The sequence below is a fragment of the Eptatretus burgeri genome, chromosome 7 (genome assembly GCF_056783735.1).
Source record: "Eptatretus burgeri isolate ZD-2024b chromosome 7, Ebu_testis_v1, whole genome shotgun sequence".
In the NCBI taxonomy this organism is placed as follows: Eukaryota; Metazoa; Chordata; class Myxini; order Myxiniformes; family Myxinidae; genus Eptatretus; species Eptatretus burgeri.
In genome coordinates this window covers 73,121,768-73,138,853 of record NC_140967.1, presented here as the reverse complement: position 1 = coordinate 73,138,853, position 17,086 = coordinate 73,121,768, and positions in this window count along the sequence as shown.

Below are 17,086 nucleotides of genomic sequence, written 5' to 3'. Positions count from 1 at the left end.
CCGTATAAAACACAGCCTGCCAAATGCACTAGCAGCGGTAATTTCCACCCGATGGTGTTTTGCACAACACAGGAAATACACCCAGCACGACGCCCGCGCTGCACGGAACGTGTACCGAGGCCGATAATAGAAAGGCAACCCCACGCCACGTTGCTCGGGAGGCGAGTGTGCAAGGCGCAAGCGGCGCGTTCCTTTCAACCCATTTCTGGACTAATTATATCAATCCGGTTTCGCCCCGCGCACACAATGGCAGAATCGGGCGAACACGAGTGCTGGCCACGTGCGTAATGGCGGATCCACGCATACTGTATGGAACATGCTCGAAGGCAGACCCGTGCGCCGCTCGCGACACTTTGTTGTCATACAGAGCCGGGCACAAATGGACACATCTTACTGTCTGTGCATGGGTTTGCCATAACATCTTACCTTCTCACCTCTACGGCCAGCAAAGCTGCTATTGGGCGGAGGCATGTTGTACAGCTCGGGCCACGTTGGCGCATACGGAGCGTGCGTTTTGGCCAGCGCTGATCAGGGTGCCCGAGCGGGCGTGCGAGACCGACGCTGCCCTTGGCCGATCATCAGGGCACGGCCCGGGGGTTCTTGCAAGGTGATTCATGGCGCCGAGTTCGGTGTGGGCGATTCGTATCATGTCGTGAGGTCGGAGCGGGACATCTTTGCGGCGAAGGGTCATCTTGCCGGAAATGTAATGTCGCAGCTTCCAGCCATCGCGGCCAGGCCGCTTAGGGGTCGAGGCCAATCAGAGCGCCCGATTATGGTGACGTCAGTGAGTTTTGGGGTGGCCCCCCACCCACGTCGTGGGGCCTATAAAGGTCCGAGCGGATCCTTCTTTCTCTCTCTGCTGCCCTGCCTCACCTTCCGCTCAAGCTGGACCTCGACTCTGCTTTCTGATGTCATCACTGGGCTCCTCCTCCTCTTCTCCGGCCACACGACTCTGACTCCACCCTCCCAACTCAAGCCCCTCCTTCACGCCCACGGTCTTGACGCGAGCTGCCCGAAGCGAGAGACGACACGCCAGCTGTCAGGGAGGGGGTACTGCACCACGGAGCATTCCCCCCTCCAAACGTATTGGTGGCGCGTTCGGGTACCGCGTATCAGTTATACAAAGGTTCCGAGAGACCGTAGCCTCAACCCCTCTCTTGTTTTGCTTCAATCCCTCTTCGTCGGGTTTTCTGTGTCTGTGTGTGTGTGTCCTGGTGCCTGTCTATAAAAGTAAGCCTGCAGAAGATCATTATTATTTTCGGGTTCGGTCTGCTCTGTGTGCGCTTTTATATGTTGCTTCTTTATTGCTGCACCACACCTCTCTTCCCTATCTCTGCACAACACACCCCAATAAATCTCTTGGTCGTAGCACATAACTTTCCTCGCCCATTGTAAAATATTTATTATTAGAAATGTTCCCTGCTCGTTTTTGTCTTTTCTTCCATTGATCCTGCATGGTCCGAATCCCAGATTGGCCAGGGCTTTATTCCCAACAATCCGTTCCTTTTAGCCGGTACATCCTTGGCAGTGTCACTCAGCTGCATCCGATCCAGTAAAGTGATCCGGTCCGGTAGAGTGATCCGGTTCGGACAAGCCGTACCGAGGGCGTGTTCCCCGGCAATTAAATCACATGGTTATTTTTAGGTAACCGGATTAACCAGACGGAGGACCCGAAGTCATGTGGTTGAGTTATTGGCGTCCGCGGTCGGTTAAACAACCCGCCGCGTCATGGAATTGTCCGTGTACGATGGCCTACAATTGCGGGAGTCTGGTGGGAGCCGAGATAGCTTCCCCCCCCCCAGTGGTCCTCTCACCCGACCCCCGGCCGCAACTATATATAAACAAATATATATATATATTTATATAGACATACATTTATTATATATATATATATATATATATATATATATATATATATATACACAAATATTTATGTATGTGTATATATATATATATATATATATATATATATATATATATATATATATATATATATATATATATATATATATATATACATATACTGAACAAAAATATAAACGCACCAACGCACTAAATATCTAAGTCAAGATTGCCATTATGGGAAAATGGTCAAACTGATGATATTGTTGCGGATTCGCGCCCGCCGGCGTGCGAACGGCCACGTAACTCGAATCGCGGCACGTCGCCCACCGGACGGACAATCCAGTCGTGACCCTCTCGGACTAACGCCGGGAACTAGTCACGGGTGGACCTTTCGGTCTCACCGCGATCGTGCCAATCGGCCCCCGCGTGGGATAGGGTTGCTCGCCAAATTCGACCTACCTAAGTACCCACACGGAGGGTAGACCGGGCGATCGCACCTCGCCGCAGGTCGACTTCGGACACGGGCCACTTTAAGCGACCCGTTCCGTACTATCGGGATAACCGAGCGGTGTTATTCGTCGGCCTCGACGGTTCGATTAATTATCGGGCGTTTTAGCCCACGACCAACCCTTTACGTGAAGCAAGATGGAGATTCAATGAAAGAAAAGACGAAGCGAAGCGGGAAAACAGTTCAACATGAAGCACATTTATTTCGCGATGAACGGAGAGCACACATATACAATTCCACCAAAAGCACATGTAAAAGAAGAAGACAATGCAATATTACACAAAAAGCAAATGCAACAATGCAGATCTAACCGACGACCGGGCTCACGGCAACACTTATACAATTCTACTTCACAGACGGCGCCGACAACACATATTCCCAAAGCAAAAGAAAAGAGAACCACCCTCCAGGATGAGGCGGGCCTGGGGCCGAGACCGGGTCGGGCCTACCCGTCTGATGATGAGACGCGAAGTGGCGGTGGTGCCTCAACTCCGCGGGCCTCGCGGACAGTGTCTGGTAGGGGGTGGGAAAGGGGCCCCCTTTGTCGCACTATCTCAGCGCGGGGGGAAACAGGAGGGGGTTGCTGATACTCGGGGGAAGGAGGATATCACCCTGTCTCGGGTCCCGCGGCGAGCGTCTCCTCCTCGACCTCGGTCGCGTTGCTGGCCTCTCCCTGTGCAGCTCCCGGCACCGACGCGAGCACCCCCTCGTCCGCCTTCGCCGCCGTCACCTCTCCACAGCTCCGTCTACTCGCCCTCTCCGTCTCCTCTCTTGGCTCGTCCCAACTCTTCACTCTTGACTTCTCCCACTTCTTTCCAGCTCCACCGACGACTCTCTTGAACTCCGCACAGCTCCTTTTACTGACGAACGCAGCCGTTTATATAAGCCCCGTGGCTTCGCTCTTTCACCCTTGACCCTCTGCCTCCAACCCTTCACCTCTCTAACTGGCTCCCCATTGGCCCGAGGAAAAGTGGGCGTGAATGCTTTTTGATCCATGAATTTGCATATAGCGACCGCCCTCCAACGCCCGGGAGGCGGGGCCAAATCGCCCCTCGCTCACCGATTAGACGGAACAAAAGTGGGCGTGAGTCGTTTTTGATCCGTTTTCTGCGGAAAGTCCGTGATGTTTTTGAATACGCTGCTCGGTGCGCGCCCTGCACGAGTCCAGTATCGGTGCCCACGAGTGGCGCGAGATGGTGTGGATGCGATGGTGGCGAGTTGTGACGGTAAAGGTCGTGGCTGTTGTTGTGAAGCGGCGTTGTGGTTGGTGGTTGTTGTTGTGAGGCGGCGTTGTGGTTGGTGGTTGTTGTTGTGAAGCGGCGTTGTGGTTGGTGGTTGTTGTTGTGAAGCGGCGTTGTGGTTGGTGGTTGTTGTTGTGATGACTGTTGAGACGTGGTTGGTGGTGGTAGTAATGGCGGCTGGTCCAAAATAAAGATAGTAAAAGAAAAACGGCTATCCTGAAGAGTCGCAGCCCGACTGAATGACATTTATTCCCTCGAAACACGGGTTTGGGCCGAACTACACATATACTTACAGAGATATCTCACCTAAGGGACCTGAATGGTGGTTTGTGAATTTCGTCAACCACAACACTACCCCCTCCCCTTTTTACAGACTCGTCCCGAGTCGTCAAATTTTCGTGTGCCAACATGTGTATTTTTCCCCTAGTACATTTTACCTACGGATCCCTGAGTGCGACATTCATGGTATTCGTGTCCCCAAAATAAATAACCTGAGGGCTGAGTAACTACCTAAACAAACTCACTCACACGGACGACTTAAATAAAATTACCGGCGCTAGGACAGACATGCCGGGGGCGCACTCATGTTTACAGTACATCTTAACCTTAACTTATAAATTTTACACTAAACCATGGCCCAGGATCACTGAACTCTGCAAAAAGAAAGCAGTTAGCAGGGAGCCAGGCTGCCCGCATGCAGTCTCTGGCTCAAACAATGCAGGTGACAGGGAACGTGGCCGGCTGCTCACACGCAGTCCAAGGCCTTCCCTTTTGAACTGAACGCAGTGAACCACAACGGTGCATGGGCTGCACAAACGTAGTCTCCGTGCCAGCTCAAGTGGCACACGCAATGAACACAACGAATGGATGCATGAATGGTTTGAACTGAACGCAGTGAACCACAACGGTGCATGGGCTGCACAAATGTAGTCTTCGTGCCAGCTCAAGTGGCACACGCAATGAACACAACGAATGGATGGATGAATGGTTTGAACTGAACGCAGTGAACCACAACGGTGCATGGGCTGCACAAACGTAGTCTCCGTGCCAGCTCAAGTGGCACACGCAATGAACACAACGGATGGATGGATGAATGGTTTGAACTGAACGCAGTGAACCACAACGGTGCATGGGCTGCACAAACGTAGTCTCCGTGCCAGCTCAAGTGGCACACGCAATGAACACAACGAATGGATGGATGAATGGTTTGAACTGAACGCAAACACGGTGCACGGGCCGCCACTGCAGGCCCGTGTTGTAGCTGCCAACAGGGCAGTTCTCGCAGCTTGCAAACTGTTGCTTTGATCCTGGCGCACATGGCAATGAACAGGGGGGGGCAAAGCAAAAATTGAACGGGGGCTGGTGAGCAGGGGCAGTGGGCATGGCATGGCAAAGGCAGCAGGCAAACACAGCCCGCAGAAGAAGGCCGCTGCAGGCAAACACAGCCAGCAGATGAACTGGCCGGCACAGGCCTTGAAGAAAAACAGCCAGCCGGCAGATGAAGTGGGCCGGCACAGGCCTTGCAGCACAGCAGCTGCAGACGATCCAGCCGGCACAGGCCTTGCAGCAAAACAACAGTTGCCGATGAAGTGGGCCGGCCTTTGCCTTGCAGCAACGCAGCCAACAGATGAAGCTGGCCAGCCTTTGGCCGTTCAGTGGAGGTTGGTGGAGGGAGTGCGGTGGTGCTGGCCACTTGGAAGGCGGGCTCGGACCTACCTACCTGTCTCCCTCCCACCTATCGCCTTTGCCTGTCACTGTACATACCCACTCCCTTAATTTGTCAAACCCCAATTTAGCCCCAACTTATTTTTTTGTTGTTTTTATTTTTACTTTTACTTCCCCACTATAAATCGTCCCCTAACCCCCTGTACTGTCCTTGTTCGGCTAACCTATTCTGTCACCTAGCCTACTCCAAACCCCTACGTTCCCTTCCCGGAGGGGAACAAGGGAGAGCTAGCGTCCTGTGTCGAGGCCCAATTCAAGCCTCAGAATGGCCTCCCCAGACTTCAGCGATCTATAACACAAAGTGGGTCCAGCGGCCCACAACGAGAGCGAGGGGATGGATGGTGCGGAGGGGTACACTTCCTAATCTACCCTATCCATTTAACTGTTAAACTACCCGGGGCTTTCAACAAGCGCCTCTCGCTTAAACTATTGGTTCTAACAACCCAGATTCCCGTCGCCTGTGTTGGTGTCCTCACAATTTCGGGCCTCGCCCCCCAATTTTCTCTCCGTGCCCTCACACGGTCTCATGGCTGGGACACGTGGCTCCCTTTGGCAGGCACGACCCTCTGCCGAATCTCCCGCTATGGCACCCCCGGGCACTACACTGCCTCCGAGCCTACCAGCTCCCTAACACCAGGGAGTGCCCCCCATGGCACCTCCCCTGAAACGCACACGTCGCAGGCTGGCTTCCCGGGCCCCTTTCCGAGGGTCACCCGTGCCCACAACACTGCCCACGCGGCTAATGGCGCCCCGGGCCCCCGCACCAAGCAGGCGCACCCGTGCCCACTACGCTATCCTGGCCCCCCATGGGCCCTTGGCCTACCACGGCCGACTAGCCTGGTGCCCGGGGTACCCACTCAGCGATACTTACCTTTCGCAGCCACGCTCCCAGCCCGTCAACAGGGCTCCTGCACCCCTCCAAACGGGTTTCGAGCCTACTTCCCCACCAACAACAAAACGACTTCCATATTTGCTAATTTTACAAACCCCCTAACTCACTTTACACTGACCCCGGGGTCCCTTGGGCGGGAGTCACTCCTCCCCCCAATCGGAATCACTCCTCCTCCCCTCAGAAGCGGCGTTGTGGTTGGTGGTTGTTGTTGTGAGGTGGCGTTGTGGTTGGTGGTTGTTGTTGTGAAGCGGCGTTGTGGTTGGTGGTTGATGTTGTGAAGCGACGTTGCGGTTGGTGGTTGTTGTTGTGAAGCGGCGTTGTGGTTGGTGGTTGTTGTTGTGATGACTGTTGAGACGTGGTTGGTGGTGGTAGTAATGGCGCCTGGTCCAAAATAAAGATAGTAAAAGAAAAACGGCTATCCTGAAGAGTCGCAGCCCGACTGAATGACATTTATTCCCTCGAAACACGGGTTTGGGCCTAACTACACATATACTTACAGAGATATCTCACCTAAGGGACCTGAATGGTGGTTTGTGAATTTCGTCAACCACAACAATATGTTTGAGCAATGGTTCCTTTGTTTTGCTCAAGACAGATGTTCCCATTGAAATTGACCACTCTGAGTGTGTGGACTCACATGTTGAGTAATCCTTCCCATGAGCAACATGGGGCTTGACAGAGTGATGGTCAGTGAGCATGACCAGGACACAAACACTCCCTATAGCTTGTCCTATAAAAGGCCTCCCCAAAATGTGGACTGGTGCCAAATGTCAACATGCAACAGATGTCACAAATCTTGAGGGAGCGCGCCATTGGCATGCTGAATGCTGGGACGTCAGTACGGGCCGTTGCAGCACACTTCAATGTCCACCACTCCACCATTAGCTGCCTGAGAACGCGCCTCAGAGAGACTGGAAGCACCGTGAACCGCCCACATGCCCGGCGACCACGTGTGACCACCGCCGGTCAGGATCGTCACATGAGGCTGCAACATCTCCGGGATCGACTCCGACCAGCCACGAGGACTGCCGATGAGACTGTCGGGCTGCATAACAGGCGCATTTCAGCCCAGACGGTGCGTAACCGCTTGAGGGAGGCCAACCTCCGAGCCCGCCGACCACACCGGGGACTCGACCTCACTGCAGTCCGGCGTCAGACCCGACTGAACTGGGCCAATGTTCACTTGCGCTGGACCCTCGCACGATGGAGGAGAGTGCTGTTCACCGATGAGTCGCGGTTCCAGCTGTATCGGGCTGATGGCAGACTCCGCGTCTGGCGTCGGGCTGGGGAGCGCTAGACTGACGCCAATGTCCTTCGTCGGGTGTCACACGGTGGTGCCAGTGTTATGGTGTGGGCAGGCATATGCCGTGGAGAGCGCACTCGGCTTCATTTCATTGAAGGCAACTTGAACGGGCAGCGGTACAGGGACGAGATACTCAGACCCATCGTCGTGACGTTTGTGCGCCTTCACCATGTGATGTTTCAGCACGACAATGCTCGCCCCCATGTTGCCAGGATCTGCATGGACTTCCTCGGTGAGGAGGACATTGATGTCCTCGACTGGCCTCCATATTCTCCCGACATGTCGCCCATCGAGCACCTTTGGGACGTTCTTGATCAACGCGTACGACAACGTTACGCAGTCCCAGAGAACGTCCACCAGCTCCGTGTGGCTCTCCAGGAGGAATGGGAAAACATCCCTCAGGCCACCATCGATAATCTGGTGATGTCCATGCACCGCTCTGCGCGACGCCAATGGTGGACACACCCGCTACTGACTGTGTGAACTCTGACAGTGACACCTCGGTTGTGTCGGCTGTTGTAGTGCAAAGACTGTCGCCAGAATTCTCAAGGAACTCTTTGAAATTTAATGCTCAATTGTCATGGATTCTATAACCAAATTGTTGTGAAGATTTAGTATTAATGAGTTCGAGGTAAAATAGTAACAATCGCTTGGTGCGTTTATATTTTTGCGCTTGGTGCGTTTATATTTTTGTTCAGTGTATATATATATATGCACACACACACACACACACACACACACACACACACACACACACACACACACACACACACACACACACACACACACACACACACACACACACACACACACATATTCCCCATTGTCTCGAGTTGCTCACCTGCATTTGATTTTTCATTTATTTATTTCATTTATTTCTATTTTTACGAATTCTGGCCCGCCTGGCGTGCGATCTCCAATCGTAACTGCGTCGCCCACCGGATGGACAATTCAGTCGTGACCCTCCTGGAACTACCGCCAGGAGCCAGTCACAGGTGGGGGTTTAACCTCACCACGATCGTGCCAATTGCCCACCCGTGCAGGATAGGGTTGCTCGCCAAATTCGACCTACCTAAGTACCTGCGTGAGTAGTCGACCGGGCGATCGTACCTCGCCGCAGGTCGGCCTAGGACACGAACCGCTTAAGCGGTCCGTTCCGTGCTACAGTGATAACTAAGCGGTGTTATCCCTGACCTCGACGGATCAGATTCTCTTCTTTACCCTGGGTGTTCAAGACCCACTACTAATTTATTCCACGATTCAAGATGGCACTTTCAATGGGGAAAGAGACGACGAACGGGATACATTTCACACAAGGACATTTATTACAAAGCACATATTGCACACACAACACAAGCAAGGAATCATGCAATATACAAGATAAGCGTTACCACTGAATATGAGCAATGTACAGTCACTTACACAGATCTAGCTCATAGGGACACGGCACCACAGAAGTCATACAAAAGCAAAATAAATGGAAAGAAAAGACCCCTCACAGACAAGGGGGTCAGGCTGGACCACTTGGGTCTTTATGACACGGGACCTGGGAGACCGAACAGGTCCAGCGAGACCGTAGCAGGTTACCTGCCCCCTCGAGGGGCGACGGTCGGCGAGCCCTCTCCGGCACTCTCCTCTCGTGCGCGCCTCGACCCGGGACCACTGCTCGCAACCCTCACGACTTGGCGCCCAGAGGGAGAGACGAGCCTTCGATGATCCAGAGCCCGACGAGTCCAAACACGATGATCCAGAGCCTGAAGAGTCCAAACACGACGATCCAGAGCCCGAAGAGTCCAAACACGACGATCCAGAGCCCGAAGAGTCCAAACACGACGTCCCAGGCAGGAGAGAGGAAGAATCCAACGCGATGATCCAGGCAGGAGAGAGGAGGAATCCAACGCGATGATCCAGGCAGGAGAGAGGAGGAATCCAACGCGATGATCCAGGCAGGAGAAAGGAGCAATCCAACGCGATGATCCAGGCAGGAGAGAGAGAGAGCTCAAACACGACGTCCACCAAGAGAGAGCGAGCCCACACGCGGTCCGCCCTATATAGCGCGGGGCTCCGCCCCTTCACTCCACCCCCTTTTTGGCTCCGCCTCTCCTCTAGCCCTTTCGAGAAGCTCCTCGAAAAGGGGCGTTTCCTCCTCACGGCCGCCTCACACCCTGTTATCCACCAATCGCCATCGAGCTCTCGCAGCCTCTCCCGTCATCCGCGACACCGCAAAAAAGGCGGGAAAACTCGCGCGCCATTGTAGGCCTTTCACGGGGCCTTCATTTGAAGTCTTCGGACGGTCCAAAATAACGATAGAACGGAAAAACGGCTATCTCAAAGAGTCGCAGCCCGATGAATCACACGAATTCCCTTTAAACAACGGTGGGGAACTATCTGCAGATAAACTTAGCATCATAACTGATATAAGGACCCTTTATGGTGTATTGCGAATTTCCACAGCCGTAACAATATTTTCATTTACAAATGCTTTCTGAGGGTTCTGATTTTTCCTGGTGGATCATCTTCGTGGCCGTCGGCACACAAAATTACTGTGCTTCCCCATTGTCTCGGGATACTCACCTGCATTTTTTTTCTTTTTCATCTATTTATATTTTCATGTATGGATGTTGGCTGATGATTCTGTAATTTCTTTTCCTGGTGTACCGGCTTCGATGGCCATCGGCACGCAAAATTTCAGCATTCTACGTCACCTGGAAGGTACCGATCTTTCATGTCAGTCAGTCAGTCACTCAGCGAGTCAGTATTTAGAAAGAGGTTCTATATATGTTATATATCTTCTTCTTCCTCTTTCGGCTGCTCCCGTTAGGGGTCGCCACAGCGGATCATCTGTATGATCCGCATAGTGATTTGGTACATGTTTTACGCCGGATGCCCTTCCTGACGCAACCCTGGTCGCCTCTTACGACACAGGGATATGGTACACCTATTTTAACCGGGGTATACACCGGCCCAGTACACTGGTACTCATTTTGCCGACCTCGGAAGGATGACAGGCTGATTCAACCCCCTAGTGTATTAATTCAGTGGCCCAACGGGGCTTGAACTCAGGACCTTTTGTATCCCAAGCCACTGCCCTAACCACTGCGCCAACACCAGGCCCTATATATATATATATATATATATATATATACACCATATATACCATATATATATATATATATATATATATATATATATATATATATATATACACCATATATACCATATATATATATATATATATATATGGTATGTGTGTGTGTGTGTGTATATATATATATATGCCTGGTGTTGGCTTAGTGGTTAGGGTGGCAGCTTGGGATCCCAGTGTCCTGAGTTCAAGTCCCGTTGGCTGCTGAATTAACACCAGGGGGTTGACTCAGCCTGAGAGACATCAGCTCCATTTGTTTCCCCAGAATCGTTTTGCATGCAGTTGGTGCTGCGCACCTCGAACCAGCCAAATGCTCGTCGCCTTAGCGAGGTCCGATTCTTACGACAGCCAGAAGCCCCGACTGAGAGGACTCGCTGCAGAAACTCGAATGAGCGGGGATTGGGAGGAGGAACCCCAATGTGTGTGCAGACCCCGCCGAATGACACACACATTCTCAAAACTTCCAGACTGGCCTTATAAAAGATCGAACCCCGGAGCATTTGCTCTCTTTCAACAGTTTTGCCCTCCCTCTTTCAACGGACACCATGAACACTCTTTCAATGGGCACCAGACACTGTTCCCTGAGGCATGATGTCATTTGTTTGCTCTCTTTCAATGGGTGCCGGACACACTGTTCTCTGAGGAGTAACGTCGTATGGGCGCCAGACACTGTTCCCTGAGGTACGACGTCAACGGGCACCGGATACTCAGTTCCCTGAGGCACTACGTTGTTTGTTCTGTTCTTTTTGGACGGGCGCTGAACATCCTTTCTTTCTTCGGGGTCGGACACGCTCGCTCTATCCTCTCATTGGACCACTACATCACTCGTTCTGTGGAGGTCGCGCTGCTGGTTGTTGGCACTTTTGCTCTTTTGGTTTTTACCGGGACTCGGTGGCCTCAGGTCCGGGTGAGTTCGAGAGAAACGTGGGAATCCTCCTCATAGTAGGCTCGAGCCCCGAGACCGTATTGTTGTAGTTCTGTGAAACTGACGCCCCTCTAGTTAAATGTACACAACATATAGCGGTCCCCAGGCAGTAACTTCATTAGTATTTATTTTAAGTAGCCATTACCTCATGTCCAGCGGGTATATAGAACAAGATGTGTTACGAGCGCTTTTAGGGAGGTCTTTAATTCCATTCTCGATTCCTTTATCTATTTTATTTACTTTACTGCACACGCATGACCTCTTCTTCATGCAACCATGCAGGAGACCACACGTTAACGGAGAGCTTCATTAGCATATGCTGTCAAAACACCATTCAAACCATGCCCCATTCCCCAATGGACACTGTTTCAACATTCTCCATACTCGAACCATAGTGCTACAACCTTCATATGACCACCACAAAGCTTTCCTAAAAATCCCCACAATAAACTATGCTCAACCTCTTCACCACAACCGCTTCAACCACTACAAACGCTTCAGCCACCTCACCACAAATGCCACAGCACTTCACCCACCTAACCATAACCGCAACGAAACTCCTCAACCACAGTCGACACCCCAGACGCTCATCACTGTCCTTTAAGGATATTGGGAAACAATGGACATTACCCACCATGACGGATGCTTGAGATCAGAACAGATTGGCAGGTAGCTCGAGTGCAAGAATGTGCTGGTATGGGTCCATTACACATTCTCTGGATAGCCCTGACGCTCCACTAAATAGCAACTCTCATTTGGTGCCCGTCGCACGTTCATGGCCGGAAAGCGCTCCCAAAAGTCTGCACCCCATGCTAATCTCGGAGCTCCATCACATGGCCGAGTTTGTGGGTGAAGGAGGCTATTTTCGGCTTCGGAGCCTCACAGAGGCGGGGCTACTTCTCGGGAAAATGTCTGCGCACCAATGAGGGCGCTGAGGAACACCTACAGAGCATTTTTATCTGAATTTGTGCTCCTCCTTCACCCAGCGTCTATAAAATAGCTATGCAAGGATCATCCGCCACACAGTCTGCCACAGTCAGTCTCAACCACAGACAGTCAGTCTTCATCAGTCAGTCTTCACCAGTCAGTCTTCTAGAGACAGTCCTACACAGACAATCCGCCACAGTCCTCCACAGTCATACCCAACCACAGCCAGTCAGTCTTCATCAGTCAGCCTTCGCCAGTCAGTCTTTTACATATAGTCTACCACACACAGTCTCTGCCAGTCAGTCAGTCTTAAGACAGTCTTCACCAGTCAGTATCCATGCAGTCAGTCTCCTTGTCACGGTCGTCTACAAGAGGTCTCCTGGGTGTGAGGCAGCTTCTTCTGAGTGTGGAGGGCTGGATGAGGAGGATGGTCTGGACCTGAACAACGGCGCAAGGGGAAAGGCAAAACAGAGCACTGAGCGGCCAAATGCCAGACCAACAATAGACTTAGTAATTTCACATACAGACTTTCTCACACGCCTTTATAAGCAATCACCTTACACGTTCTGTCTCACCAATCTATTGTCTCATCTGCTGTGGATGCAGAAGAGCTAAAAGAGCAACTACAGATACGTACTTCTTCACTTTTCCTCTTCTGCACCCCACCTGCACTTCAATGCACCTCATTTTTCACCATTTCACTCAAACTATAGACACCCCCAGTTTTCTTCCCTCTTGCCCCTCTTCAGCGACTGGGAAGTGTGGAAGTAAAAATAATGAATTCCATCCTGTGAATATGAGCATGGACATTTTGGAAATAGAAAGCTCTATGGATCACATGGCTATATTGCAAAGCAATGGTGTTTCTGTATTAATCACACTGAAACAAATATTTTTCACATTGAGATAAGTGTTCTTTGTCCATAAATGTACTCATTTCTATTTATTTTTGCTTTTAAACAAAATGGAAGTATAAAATCTATTGTAAGGTATGTCACTTCATCAACATATAAGGAATGGTTCGCCAGGAAACATCGTCTGCAAAGGCACTGAGATAGATTTGCGATAGACTTCAATTGTCTGTGGGATAATTATGCTTATCAGGTCTCTCACAATGACAAGGTCAGAGCTCATTAAATTTGCAGAATCAATGCTGACAGGCCATGGGTGGATGGAATATAATCTCGGTTCACTATACAATGGTCTTGTTAATTCCCAATAAACTGATATATCATTCCATATTAAACCTTGGGATAATTGATTAACCAATACAATAATAACGAATATTTAATCCCCATATTAGCCCAATTACATCTGGGCCTGGTAAGAGATCTTGTTAGTCCATGTTTAGTAAAAGGAAATATGTACCCATCCGTTGTATTTGTTACGCTAAATTCTAAAATATACTTGATAAATCATTGCATACTGAAGGTTGTTTTATAAATAAATAGGTATAGTATGTTCGTTAATTATGTAACAATAAAATCTTATATTTTCCACTTGGATGGCAAATTGGGGAGAATTACTTTGGTGATGCTGGAGAGTCCACAGAGACATTCGTCTCATTAACTCTGGCCTCCCATTCAATTGCAAAGTTGTGCACACACGAACTCTGTCTTCCCATTCTCCTCTTATCAACAGGAGTCTCATCGAACTGCAGAGGTCATTGACCTCTAATTGTTCTGCAAAGCTGTGCAAACCAGATGCTCCATCTGCATGTTAAGATAAATGCTTATCATTGGCGAAAGTAAATTAAGGTTTTCTATCCATACACGCCCTGAAGGAAGACATGCATTCTTTCACAATACAATCTGCTTAATTATGCATAAGATTGTTTTCTCTTTGCTTAGAAGACCTCGTGTGCAAACAAAGCTTTCTTGTAGTTTGATTGGCCAAGTGCCCTGTGATGTTCTGATCCCCTCCCAATTTCCAATTGTATAAAAGGCCATGTACTCTGGCTCAGAGGCAGAGATCTGCTTGAACTCTTGAGCCAAGCTCTTCTTTCCACATATATGTGTTTTTATATCATAAATTATCTGTTAAATTATAAAGGGTAAGGGTTTTCTGTTTTGGTTGGAAATCTCCACCACAGTTTTGGGTACCACAGAAGTCATTCACACCTCGTACCTTCTCTCATCTTTCTCGCGATTCTAATTTCCTCAGGTGTGTGTGTCTGATGGTGCCTGTAATGCATGTATAAAATAAGGTTGTAGAAGTTTGTATCGGGTTAGCTCTGCACTGTCTTCTTTTATAAATACTAGTGCATGCCCGTAGGTGCGTGCCCGTATGTGCGTGGCCATACGTGCATGGCCGTACATGCAAAAAAAAACTTTCAAACTGCGTGCCAGAAACAACAACCACACAGGCCATTCCTTCGCTCTCGTGTGCCCGTCCGTGCGTGGCCGTCCGTGCAAAAAAAAAACAAACTTTCAAACAACCACACAGGCCGTTCCTTCGCTCTTGTAAACGACGACTGGATTGGGGCATTGTGTTTATCTATAAATACGCATAAGAAATCGAGAAATTATTAGAATACAGTAAGTCATCACTATCCGCTGCCATTGACCATTGCCATTCCTATGCCATGGTGAGGTGACAGGGTAGGATTTGTAGGAGACCTGAAAGTACATTGTCATTCGGTATTCCATGTTCGAATTGTTTTAGTTTGAAAATAGTTAAAAAAAATAGTTTGCAAAGCATACCACTAAAATTGAGATGTATTTCGTTGGCAAGCATGTTGAGTAGAGCTGAATTAATTAACACTTCCAAAGGCCACACCGTTCTGACAATTGGAAACAAAAAAAAGTTGTGCACTTTTTTTGATAAATTATTTTCAGAACAATTTTTCTTCAATCAGTAAGTAATAATAAAAATTGTCTCCATGTACACACCTTTATCTCGTTAGCAGCTCTTCATAAACAACATTGCTGAGGAAACGGCGCTTCTTCTTTGTTTCCTCATCCAGGGCAAGAATGCAGAGGCTGCTGGATCTGCCAACGTTTTGATAAATTATTAGTTTTAATGGCCAATTATTCAATTAGCGCCAACGTATATTGCCTTTTCGCAAGGAAAAACACAAAGAGAAGAGAAGAGAAGAGAAAAAACCCGTAATGGCGAATGCGGCTGAGGTTCTCTTCCCCATCGGCCATGCCTCCGCAGCAACGTGTCCTGTCATTGGTTGGTAAATAAATGGCCATAACTTGGGAATCACTTGTCCGATTAATATCAAACCTTGAAAAGGCACATCCTCGGGTCCCCAGCAATATACCTGGCAAGTTTCAATTAGATCGGACCAGTGGTTGTCGAGAAACAGCGGTCACACACACACACACACACACACACACACACACACACACACACACACACACACACACACACACACACACACACACACACACACACACACACACACACACACACACACACACACACACACACACACACATTGCTGGAATTATAGATAGATTTGCACTTCTTTTACTGCACCACACAAATCCCTGCTGTACATCTTGCTGTGATGAAAACCCTTTACTGTCCACATGCTCTTTTTCCTTGCTCTCATTTTATTGTAATAGATTGCTTATGTTATAAATGTATCCAGCTCATTCTGTCTTTTCCTCCATTGGTCCAGCGTAGTTTGCATACAGGTTATCTGGGAAGTTCCACCCCACTAATTTGCTTTTATAAGCCTGTATGTACTTGGCAGCTCCACTTGGCTCCTCCTGATTTGGTAAGTTAATGCAAGTATGAATTGAGGGCACGAAACTCGCTTCGTTCGATCAATCCACCAGAAACGGTAACATGCGATGTAGTGTAACCCTGCCAGGATTGGTAATACCAATCGGCATTCGTGGTTGCTTGTCAACCCGTTGGCGCACGGAGTTATCTGTGCCCAGCGGTCTCAGGACCGGGTGTCCAGGAGGAATTCCCCTCGTGGTCGAACTCGAACCTCGGATCTTCAACAATACGTATATGTATATACAGTGCCTATAGAAATTCCACACCCCCTTTCAAAATTTTCACCTTTAGTTGCCTTATACCCTGGAATTAAATTACATTAAATGAGACTTTTTCCACCTTTATTTACACATCGTAACCCATAACTTCCAAGTGAAAAACAAATTCTACAAATTTCAGAAAATTAATTTAAAATACAAAACTAGAATTTCTTGGTTGGAGAAGTGTCCACCCCCCCCCTTATAATAACAATTGTAAATTTGCTCAGGTGAAACCAATCACATTCAAAATCACACACACCAAGTTAATTGGCCTCCACCTGTGTGAAACTGTTGTGATTCTGATTATTTCAGGATAAATTCAGCTGTTCCTGCAGATTTCCTCTGCTGAGTAGTACATTTCACAGCAAAGACTCAACCATGAGGACCAAGGAGCTTTCAAAAGAACTCCATGCCTGGTGTTGGCTTAACATTTATGGTGGTAGGCTTGGGATCTGAGGGTCCTGAGTTGAAATCCTGCTTTTTCTGTTGAATTAATACCAGGTGGGGTTGATTCAGCCTGTCATCCTTCAGAGTTTAGCAAAATGAGTACCAGCATGCTGGGATGATTGAGACATTT